The sequence below is a fragment of the Scardinius erythrophthalmus genome (assembly GCF_964197995.2).
Source record: "Scardinius erythrophthalmus genome assembly, chromosome: 4".
Lineage (NCBI taxonomy): Eukaryota > Metazoa > Chordata > Actinopteri > Cypriniformes > Leuciscidae > Scardinius > Scardinius erythrophthalmus.
Genome location: NC_138224.1, coordinates 54,756,855 through 54,768,342, shown reverse-complemented (window position 1 = coordinate 54,768,342; position 11,488 = coordinate 54,756,855).

Sequence of the window (11,488 nt, the reverse complement as noted above, 5' to 3'; positions counted from 1 at the left end):
TCAGTTAAGGCAATTATCCAAAGTCAAGTCATTTGTATCTTTTACTGATTTTGAGAAGGTCATCCACGCTTTTATATCATCCCGCCTGGACTATTGTAATAGTCTCTATGTAGGCATTGGTGAGGCATCTCTAACACGTTTGCAGAGGGTACAAAACGCGGCTGCACGTCTATTAACAAGGACACGCAAACAGGACCACATTACACCTATATGAGCTTCCCTTCACTGGTTGCCAGTTCGCTTTAGAATTGATTTTAAGATTTTACTTTTAGTTTTTAAATCATTAAATAACACTGCTCCTAAATACCTCTCAGATCTATTACAGCCATATGTTCCATCCAGAGCACTTAGGTCTGCTGGGCAACTGCTTTTAGTCTCCCCCAATGCAAGATTAAAGAGCAGAGGTGACCGTGCCTTTACAGTGGCGGCCCCGAAACTCTGGAATAATTTACCTTTGTACATTAGGCAGGCACCTTCACTTGCTGTTTTTAAATTACATTTAAAAACATATTTGTATAGTACTGCATATAACACAGTATGAGAGTTACCTGTTAGGAATTCTTTTTAAGTGTGTGTTATATTTCATTATTGTATTTATTGCTTTTTTATTGTGTTTTTATTTATTTTGTTTTATTCTTTTTAGTTTTTCTGTTTATTTTATATTGTATGTACAGCACTTTGGTGAACACCTGCTGTTTTAAAAAGGTGCTCTATAAATAAATTTTGATTTGATTTGATTTCATGAGTCTCGTTGGAACATCTAGAGAGACCTGGGTGACAGGTGTAGGACACACAGAACAGGGGTGTGTTTCCCATACAACTATAGAGCTCGCTGCTTAACTACCATAGTACGATGCATCGTTGGAGAAATCAACTAGCTAGTCACGACTGTTTCCCGAAACCGTATGTCGCAAAGTATCGTTCAACCACGTTGGTTTATGACGTCTCGCACGTGGTGGACTAATAACTTATTTTAATTAATCTGTTTGAGATCGAATTAACGCTAGATTTTGTCATAAGTTACAGACATGGCATCTGAAGACCATTTCTAATTTTTCTCAGTTATTTTGCTTTACTACCAGACTCAATATTTGGCTCGTTCTTACATAGTAGAGCACGTTCGCACATGCGCAGTCTTCAAAAACGGTGCTTTAAATCTCTTGACAAACTAAAAGACGTAAATTACATTTGTATGTATTCTAAATAAATAACATGGGTTGTACTGAATGTCAGCTTGCTTATTTTGCTAAAGATAAGGAATTATTCAGTCTACATCTCATGAAAACTAGAAACTATGCTTTGTTCCAACCACACAAGTTTGCGATGCTGTTTGCGAACGTTAGTTGGAACGATGGTTTCGGGAAACACCAAATCGTTGAACTATGCTGATAACGACGGAACTTGTGACCATAGTTGGCTAACGATGCTTTCGGGAAACGCACCCCTGGATGTTTGTTGGCTGACTTCTGCTGCTGGTCGATGCCAGGGGCTCTGGCTCTACAGGAAGTAGGGTCAAGGTAATGAGGCCCTCACTTTGACTGTCCTAGGAGAATAAAAGAAAGTTATTTTAGCAGAAAAACAAATCATGACTTAAGATTGATAAAGTATTGATAATATACGTTCGGTTTGGGCGTGTGGCCCCAGTGAATTTAGGTCAGAAAATGTCAAACCATGTGCCATCCACAGAAGAATGAGCCAGAGGTTGAAAGCACAAAGGTGACTATGTACAATATTTATTAATGTATTAATTAATTAATTAATTTTATTTATTTATCATGTCAGGTCATGTATAATATTTTTTTATATTTATTTATTTTATTGTGATGGTTAATAAACATTAAATATTAATAAACTATTCAAATGTACATTCATTCATCATATTATTCAGACACATAGTAATATTGTTGTTTCCCATTGATTAATGTTATAATTCACTAGAACTAGTTTAACATCATTATTAGTTTTTAATTCGTGTTGCAAGTGAGAGTGAATATAGCACCCGTTTTAAATGGGGTGTAAAGTAATGGAAATGAGCATGTGCTTCACTTCAGTAAGTGAGGTTTGGCATAAAGTTTTTCTTCTGTGTGCTTCAGGGTTTGATGAGTACCGGCGCCACCCTGTGGAAAATGTAAATCACTGCACTTTTTTCAGCTATCAGCACCTAGGAACTGTCCTGTGCAAACATGTGCTCAACGTGTCCGTCCCCCACAAAACCCAACACCACACTCACTCTCTCACAAACACACAAACACCCTGAGACAATGGAGTGACAAACGGAGGTACTTTTTCCACACTATTTATATTACTATTTTTCACACTATTAATATTTTCATAAATATGCCAATGTACACAAATAGATGGTGAAAAAAAAATACAAACAGGAAAAGAATAAATAATTAAATATTTTATATAACAATATTTTATATAACAATCTATAACAATAAAAAAATAAAAAAATAAAAAAAAAGTTTCTTCCTCCCACAAAGAAATGCTCCATCTCTCCGGAAACCGGCTGCGAGAGATAGAGTGTGAGCACAAACAAGTACAAAAAAGAATGAGATCAAGAGAGCAATGTAGTTCGGTGAATAGATACTTTGAGCATTTTTGATGTGTCCAGGCAGGGTTTCTTTCTCTTATGGGCAGCAGTCCTTCACACTGTGAGAGATAAAGAGACAAGTGTCATATCATATGAACATTGAAACAAATGCTGATAAGTGAAGAATAAAATGATTTGAACGTGTTTTTTAGCACTACCTGATGTGGTTCCACTGAAAGAAAGTAATATGTTGTTGCTCCATCAGTTCTTTAAGGAAGATGCTCGGCCTGTGAGGCTCAAAAAGTTGCAGGTCCGGGTCAGACAAGCCTAATCGTCCAGCCAGGCCAGGTCCAGACCTTCTCCGCGGAACGAGGTCCTCTTGACTCCGTAGTCAAATTTAAGTCGACTGTCGACCTTGATGTCTGTCATCGCCCTGAATATGATGACGTCCCTATCCTGACCGTCGACAGACATGGCACTGTGGAATGGCTTGATGTTGGCGCTCTTGCTAGAGTGGTTAATTCTTCGGCCCACCGTGTCTGCCTCCGGGTGACATTCGCAGGGGAAGGTCTGAGCGCCCTGTTCCCATTCTTAAAGAAGAACATGTACCCGGGCTCGCCATGAAGCTCCTCCATCATGGCCCTTCCCTCTGCTGTAATTATTTTACTGTGATAGTCGCACACAATGTCTCCTTTTGCAAAGGTCCGTGTTTCAACCACTCCTATGACCAAGACAATATTACAACTGTTAATTACTCAGTGATAGTTGTGACAAATAACTTATTGAAAACTTTTAGAAATTTTATTAGACATTAAGGAAATTTTATGGAAATGAGGACATTTTTAGGGATTTTAGGTTTGTGGTGCAGTTGATTCATTTTAGAAATTTGTTGGCATCAAGGAATATTTTAGCAATTCATTTTAGTTTGAGGCGGCTGCTGAAGTGTAATGTTTTTTTTTCTTCTTTTTCTGGCCTTTCAAGTCAAATTAAAGGTGTTCTCACCTAGACCTTGGTCCGGACCAAATTCTTTCACTGCTAGGCCCGTCCAGGACTGCTCAGAAACACAACGAATGAAAACCGGGTCCGTTTCAATGGTGAGCTTGGCCGCTGGTTTCCATTGGTCCACGACCTCCTCAATCTTCGGTGTGTTTACCTTCCAGTCCTCCTGGTGGATTAGCCTTCCCACCTTGGCCGCGGAAGGTTTCCTCAACGTGAAGTGCGCTAAAAAACAGAATTAAATGTAACTTTAATGCAATAAAATGCAATAAATTTAGCAGATGCCGTATTGATTGTTTCGGGGACTTACACAGCAGAAATTTAACTCTGGTGTTGTACTGGGAGGTCCGCCACTTATCATATAAAACACGGTCCAGGGGAAACGGTTTTAAATCAGCTAAAATAATTATTAATTTGATGCATATAAGACCCCTTGAGTAGGATATACAGTATCATATACTTCATATGCTGACATGACTGTTGACTTTTAACTGTCAGATTGATCTTGAGTTGTTGGTACTCAATCTACAGAAAGTTAGTTGACAATTGAAAGTTAGTCGGCAATTGGTTAATAACCTGTTGCAAAATAATATTGACAGTCAACAGGCACTTTTTTGTAAAATCTGTAGATTAACACTTGAATTGTACCTTATAGTCTATAGGCAGTCAGTTGAACGTATGTTACTTGTCAGTTGAAACAGTGTTGTTGAATGTCAACTGATGCACTGTTGACAAGCTACTGAATGGCTACTAATAACTAGTAAAGTTTCAACAAACGGACTATCAAAATAAAGTGTTACCTTTTATTATTATAATTTATTTATTTATTATTAGGTCCCTAAATCTCTCCCAGACACTGGAAGGTCAAAAAGGTCAAGCCATGTGCAATGAGCCAGAGGTCAAAAGCCCAAAGGTGAGAGGGGGTAGATTTGGGTGGGGCTTGTTTTCAGCTTTTGTTAGGTTATAGTTGGGTCATATATAGCAATCCCGTGACCGTGGAGAGGGAAGGTTCGTTTCTCACTGGATTTGTCATCGATAAAGGTTAAATAAAAAAATTAGTCGGAGTGCCCCTCACAAAAATGTGGGGGAAATCTTTGAGAGCCCTATATCCAAAATGGCTGCCGTCAGCCAAGCTGGAAATTAACTTTTTAATGGTTTTGGCCACAGTTCTGCATAATACATGGTTTCTGAGGCTATTTGGGTCATGCAATTCATAAATTATGTAGATTTATTGATTTGACCTATTCCTTCTATTCATGCAAATAATCAACTGGCAAAGTTTCATGGTGATATCTGCACGTTAAAAAAATTTACCCTGTAGTGTCTCGCCTTAAAGAGCCAAAAATTGGCGGCCATCTTGAATTTGAAGGTCAAAAATAGGTCAAATCAATAAATCTACATAATTTATGCGTGTGTGTTGAATAGCACAAGTGTTTTAATTTTAAGATTATTTACATAGGTCATTGTTAATAATTAGTGGTTTATAAACAATATAACAGTGTTCTGATATAACTGATGTACATTATAGCTATTAATTATGAATAATTAGTCATGAAATGTCCACAGACGGCGTACAGGGGCCATGTTGAATAGGTTACAGCTGGGATGCTGTTTTTGACTTAGAAATTGAGCCGCTGGATCTTTGAAAACATTTTTGTTGGATTCTATTAAACTTTACCACAGTAAATACAATAAATACCCTTTTAGGAAAAAAAATGATGGCAGACAAAAAGTGTAAATTCAAAAACAACGAAGTATATTTATTAGAAAAAAAGCACACAAAGATAATAACAATATAATAACAGAATAATAATATAGAAAACCAATAGATTAATAATATTTAAACAATAAAAAAACACACTAAAAACACGCTGAATTAAAAAGAGAAGAAATAGGTAAAATGTAAGGAAAAAACCCTGATCATCTCTTTCTGCTGCGGTGCTTTTCGATTGACTTTTTGACCTTCTTTGCCGCCTCTATTGACTTGTTCAGAGCAATCACTTTACGAAGTTTCAAAGGTGAGATCAGCTGTGGTCTCAGTCTTGCCTTGAGGCCAGAGGAGTCAGGACCACCCTCAGCTTCTTGGTCTCCTCTGTCACCTCAGCCTTCATTTCTCCAGAGCCTTGTTGTGAACTCTCATCCTGTCAAAGAAAATACATGAAGAACAATTTATCATTAGTCTGCAAATCAAGACAACATGTATGGATGTAGTCTCAAAACATTATACAGTGATAACCAAAAATATGTGCTCATGTTAGAAGACAATTACGCGGCTGGCGATGGAGGTTCTTAGATCTGTGAATGTCGGGCATCCAGGGAGGCCCATCTCTTTCCACGCCTCCTGGAAGTAACCATTCAGGTTTTTACACAGGTTGGGCTTGAATGTGAAAAAAAAATATTTTGCATCCTCCCCGCCCGGCAGTTTGTTCTTGACGGCAAGAAAACGATGCGCTGAGGCATACTCGTAGTCCAATAGGGCAATCTGTGCTAGCCCAAAAGCTTTGAATGATCAGGTCTGCAGTCACAAGACAAACCATAGAGGCCATAGAGGGACGCCAGGAAGGCCGAAAAGTGTCCATATAAGCGCCACAGGTTCTTGTAGCAACAGTCCCTCTCCAAACTCGCTAAAAACAACAACAACAACAACAACGAGTAAAATCTCAGCAATTAAATGGCAAATTAATTTTTACAGTTAACTCCTTGAGAGTACAAGTTGAAATGTTTGAATGAAAAAAACTTACCCAGAAGTTCATGGATTGCTTTTGCAGCTTTTCCAGCTCCTGGCACTTGAGGAGGATCCCCTTGGACAAAACGTGGTCCTCCTTCCATGCCTTCACCCCCACCTGATGAATGGCCACGCCCCTGCCCAGGGTCTTCAGGACCCGGCGCATCTCCCGGCGCAGCCCGACGAGGACAGCCCTACTGAGACGGCAGGAGGTCGGAGGCGTTTCCGCAATGTAATCAAAAAACTGGGCCACATTCTGGGCATAGTGCCTCACAGTGGTCTCTTTCATGTGAGCCTGCCGGAGAGAAGAGATCCACCTGGACACAGACCAAAAAATCAACAACATCATAAATCAGGAAACACTCAATTCAAAGTACCATCACATACGGAAACTGTCTTGAAGTGCACAGATGGCTGGTCATGTACAGAATTAGGTTTGCAGCAAAAAAGAGTCCCATCAGAAATCTATTTGACAGCATTACATTATAGCTGTGAAGCATGCATCATTAGCCTTAAAACTTCAGGACCACCAACAGCTCCCTTTAAGTACAATTACTCAAAAATATGCTAGGAGTGTGAAGGTATATTTTTAAGTAAATGGTCAAAGTTGAGGGTAAAATTATTTTAATATTTTAATAGATTGGTTTAGTCAGTTTAAAAAAGTGCTGTTTCTAACACCCTGCGGCGTTCTCTATCTCAGTCACATAAAACACAAAATAAAGCAGTGCGGAATTATCCAGTAATGTACAAGAATCAGGTCCAAAGCAAAAACACCAAATTCAAAACTGCATCCCATCAGAAATCTATTTGACAGCTCCGTTCTACTGGTTAAACAAACTTTTCACAACACAAGAAAAACAAAACCTGCACGTGTATTCTGGACGTTTCATTCAGAAAGCACAGACTGTTGTTAACATGTACAATTACTTCAAATTATCAGCGCTCCCCGACTAGAATATTTTTGAGTAGATCACTGTAATTACATGCACCGTTGCTTAATTTACTAGTGGCCACGTGCAGGTATAATCTCAAGTAACTCACAGCAATTACATGTACAATTACTCGAAAATATACTAGGAGTGTGGAGGTATATTTTTGAGTAAATGGTCAAAGTTGAGTGTAAAATTACATTTTCATAAAAGATTGACAGTTTAATCTTTAAAGTCAGTTTAAAAAGTGCTGTTTCTAACACCCTGCGGCGCTCACTATCTCGGTCACATAAAACAACACAAAACAAAGCAGTGCGGAATTATGCAGTAATGTACAGGGCTGCGTTCTCCGATAACATTGTCTCTTAGCGCGCTACGAAGACTCAAAAGGTACACCTTAACTTCAGGTATACATTTCCTACGTGTGTTCTCCGAACTATACCTTAGGATGTTGCCTGTTAAGCTTCACCAGTGCGAAGGCGCACTGAAGCGTTTTTTTTTTTATTTAGTTAAAAATTACTATCAGATTTAATGTTATACATTGACAAACTATACATCATTAAAAAGATATAAGACTCAAGTTTCAGTATTTGACCACTATTGTATTCTGAAAAACTTATAGTGACAGTTATGTCTTAATTTGTGTCAGGAGTTATGAAATGAAAAAATGAGTCGATACCTTTAATATGAATTATGCGCGTCAGCCGGTTTCATTCATAAAAAACTCCCGTGCTGTTGTCATGACAGCGATACACAAAACAACGTAAAAAAATAAATAGAAATATTGATATATTTTCATAGGTTTTCATCAGATTTCTATAGACAGGAATAATATTTATTGAATTTATGCCCAAATGCGTCGATGTAATCATTATGAGCGCTGGATACTGTGATGTATTGTGTTTTCAATCCATACCAACAGCCTGAGTGCGCTACATGCACAATAATAGTCCATATATAGAACATGAAGAAGAGGCATGATCATGTGACATTCCAGGAAGTCTCGAACACATTCAAAGCTATCAGAGACATATGCTGAGTCCCAATTCGCATACTATCCGTCCTAAATAGTATGCGAAACTAGAATTAGTACGTCCCAAATCGTAGCATGTTGAAAAGAGTATTCCAAAGATACCCGGATGGTCTACTATTTCCGGTTAGAATTCGAAGTGCAGATCAATGCACACTCTAACGGCTAATATTGCCCACAACCCATTGCGTGCGGGAGGGAGGAGCTTTGCGGTGATGATGGTGATGTAAACCTGGCAGTCGGATGCAGCAACGGAGATGCGCCCTCAGTTTTTAAGTGTAAGAATTCAAATGTTTAACCCTAATAAAAGTTATATTTTATTGTCTCGTAATATTAATGGGTTTATGTTGTGCCAAAAAAGTACCGTGTTTATCTTGTAGGGTCCGATGAAGATACCGAGCGCCTCATTGCAGGCTACAAAACAATAAATAAAAAGGCTCTAGTACAGTGTCATGCAAGTGTCTTTTTTATGTATTTCTTTTTATGTTTGTGTCTGACTTATTTGTAGTAATACTGTGGCTGTACATATGTTAACTTTATCAGTCCAACCAAAGAAACATGGTTACTACACTTTTACTATAGTAAAAGCATGGTTCATTTTCATCGGGGTATTTTTAAGTATTATACATAAGTATAAGATTAAGTATAAAATACGTTAAACAATAGTTACACTATAAACTTTAAATATTTTAACTCAGAAAATAAGTAGCGCTAGCTTTCGTTACACACATTTGCACATGAACGTCAGAGCCGCCTCACAAACGACCTGCGTTTGGTTGATCTACGACGACGCCCTGCTTCACTCCTCAATTTGGTAAACACATTGTAAATGTATTGTGGAAAAAAAGATGGGAATAGTAAATAAAATTATATTGCATATATAAGAATGAATGAAATGTTAAATGTTTTGTTAACAGTCGCGGTGTGCGTAACTAGGCAACCACGTTCAAGTTCACGTTGCATGACGTCATCGAAGTATGTCCCAGAACGTGCATACTCTTTTGCTACACACTCAAAAGTATGTACTTTTTCATCACAAAAAAAGTACATACTTTTAGGTCGTAGTATAAGTAGGCGAATTGGGACTCAGCAATAGACAGTAAAAGAAATGGACACAGCGACCCCATTGGAACTCAGTTGAGACAAGTGAAGCCCGTTTTCAGCGATTTCTTAGCACTTCCTTTACTGACACGCAGACTCAAACCGAGCAAAGCGTTACACGGACCACGTGAGCAACCCGTCTATCTTCTAGTAGCTGTGCCAAGAGAAATCTGAATCATTCCCTTCCGAATCTTGCAGAGATGGAGAGTGTGAGTAGGAGCTGTCCATGAGCTAGGAGCAGGAGCAACTTTTGCTAGGTATTCCGATTAATTATATTGTCATTTTGCCTCTACGTCCCCCCGATTGCCAGCGAGCTTCTCCTCCTGTCCATACGGTAATCTCTCTAATGTGCGACAAAGAGTCGCTTGGTTATGACGCAATCGTTAGCCTACTTTTACAAAAACTGCTTCTACGGGGCCATAACATAAGCTACAAGGTAATGGAGCATTTTATACATTGTCGTGTTTCTTTAGAAATAAATAATGGACAAATAGAGTCTTCAAACGCCTCAGATGTAAAGTTATTCGCTGTCAAAGTGACGCCAAAATGAATGGAAGTCAATGGGACTGCTAACGCAAGTGAAGTTCCGCTCAAGATGGCGGCACCCGGCCGGCTTCAACTTCCGGTCGACTTCCTTCCCGCTTGATCAGAGATCGCTGTAACATGTTTTGAAGACAATAAACATGATTGAAATGATATTTGGTTTACCTGTGTTCTTCAAGTAATGTCAGGTATTTCCATAATAATAGATTATATTTATAATGTAATGCTAATCGATATAGACTTTATCATTGTGCAGAATAAAATATATATATATATTTTCTGTCAGATTTTTTTATCTGAAGCGAAATTATATCACAGAAGATTATTTAAAACACTCGACTTGCGTTATAAATTAAGTTTGGAGCACAAACATGGTTTTAATCTCATAAATTGTCGTGTATTGATGGTGTGCTAAGCTAACATGCTAGCTAGCCCTAGGTGCACCTGCCACATATAGCAGTTATCCTTTTATGTTTTTTTTCTAAATATGCTTACTGAAATTCACACAGGGCATTTGATCCAGTTTTTAAATGTTAAGTGAGAACTTTGATAAAAGAAATTGGGGATTGAAACCCTATGAATAGCTTGTGAATAGCCAGTCGTTAGTAGCTATAATGCAGACAAAAGAAATGCATATTTACAGCCATAACCAGGCTGGAGAGGTGTGAATGTGTGCAGGGGGAGACTGAGACTGAATGGGGCTCGTTTGCACCACAAAACAATAGAGACAATATACTGAATTGATGTTTAGAAGATGGCAATAAACATCAGTAGCATTTTAAAGTAGCAAATCAAAATAAAGTCATTGACATGGTCTTGAAAAACATTTAACTAAATACAGAGTTTTGGACTTATTATCTTCAGATTTTAAACATAAAATGTTTAGACATGTGGCTTTAGCTGTAGTGCATTTCTAGATTGCTCCAGTGCCAACTTCAATTTTATTTTCATGAGGATTTTTCATAAAAATTAATGTCTAATAACTTTACAAAACTTTGAAGCAATTTATAACAATTTTTTTCATTATGACAATAATTAATTCTACATTACAATAAACTGCCAGGTGTCAGCTTTCAAATGAGATCATACTTGTGCTTTTAGTACAAAGGGTTCATGAACTGTATCTGTTTAAGTTTGGGTATGTCATTTCTGGGGATTTTTCAAAAGTGGCGTTGCAGCTTAACAGGTTAAGGTAAACCTTCTTAAGTTCGACCTTAGCAGGTCCTGTCCATGGTGGAGGTGCTGAATAGGTTGATATCAATTCCTCGATGATCGATTGTGCGCTCTTTCTTTCACAGTGGTATAGGTAAAGTATTGAGAAAACAATGTTCTTTATAAAGAAGCGTTTTAGAAATAGTACAAACTGCATTTATCGGGGCTCATTGAAATATGTACATGCAGAAATAAATATGAGTATGTGTTTATAATTTAGCAAGTGTGCAATCCCAAACCCTCACGGCCACCGCTGAATTGGCCCACACAAAGCTGTCGTGTGTGCTACCAGGCCACTTTGCCACTACGTCTGTAATCACTCCCCTGTGATCAACTACCACTTGGACATTGGTAGCCGTGAAGCAAATGAAGGCCTGGTCGAGTGCTGATGGGTTGGAGATGGGAATAAGTGTCCC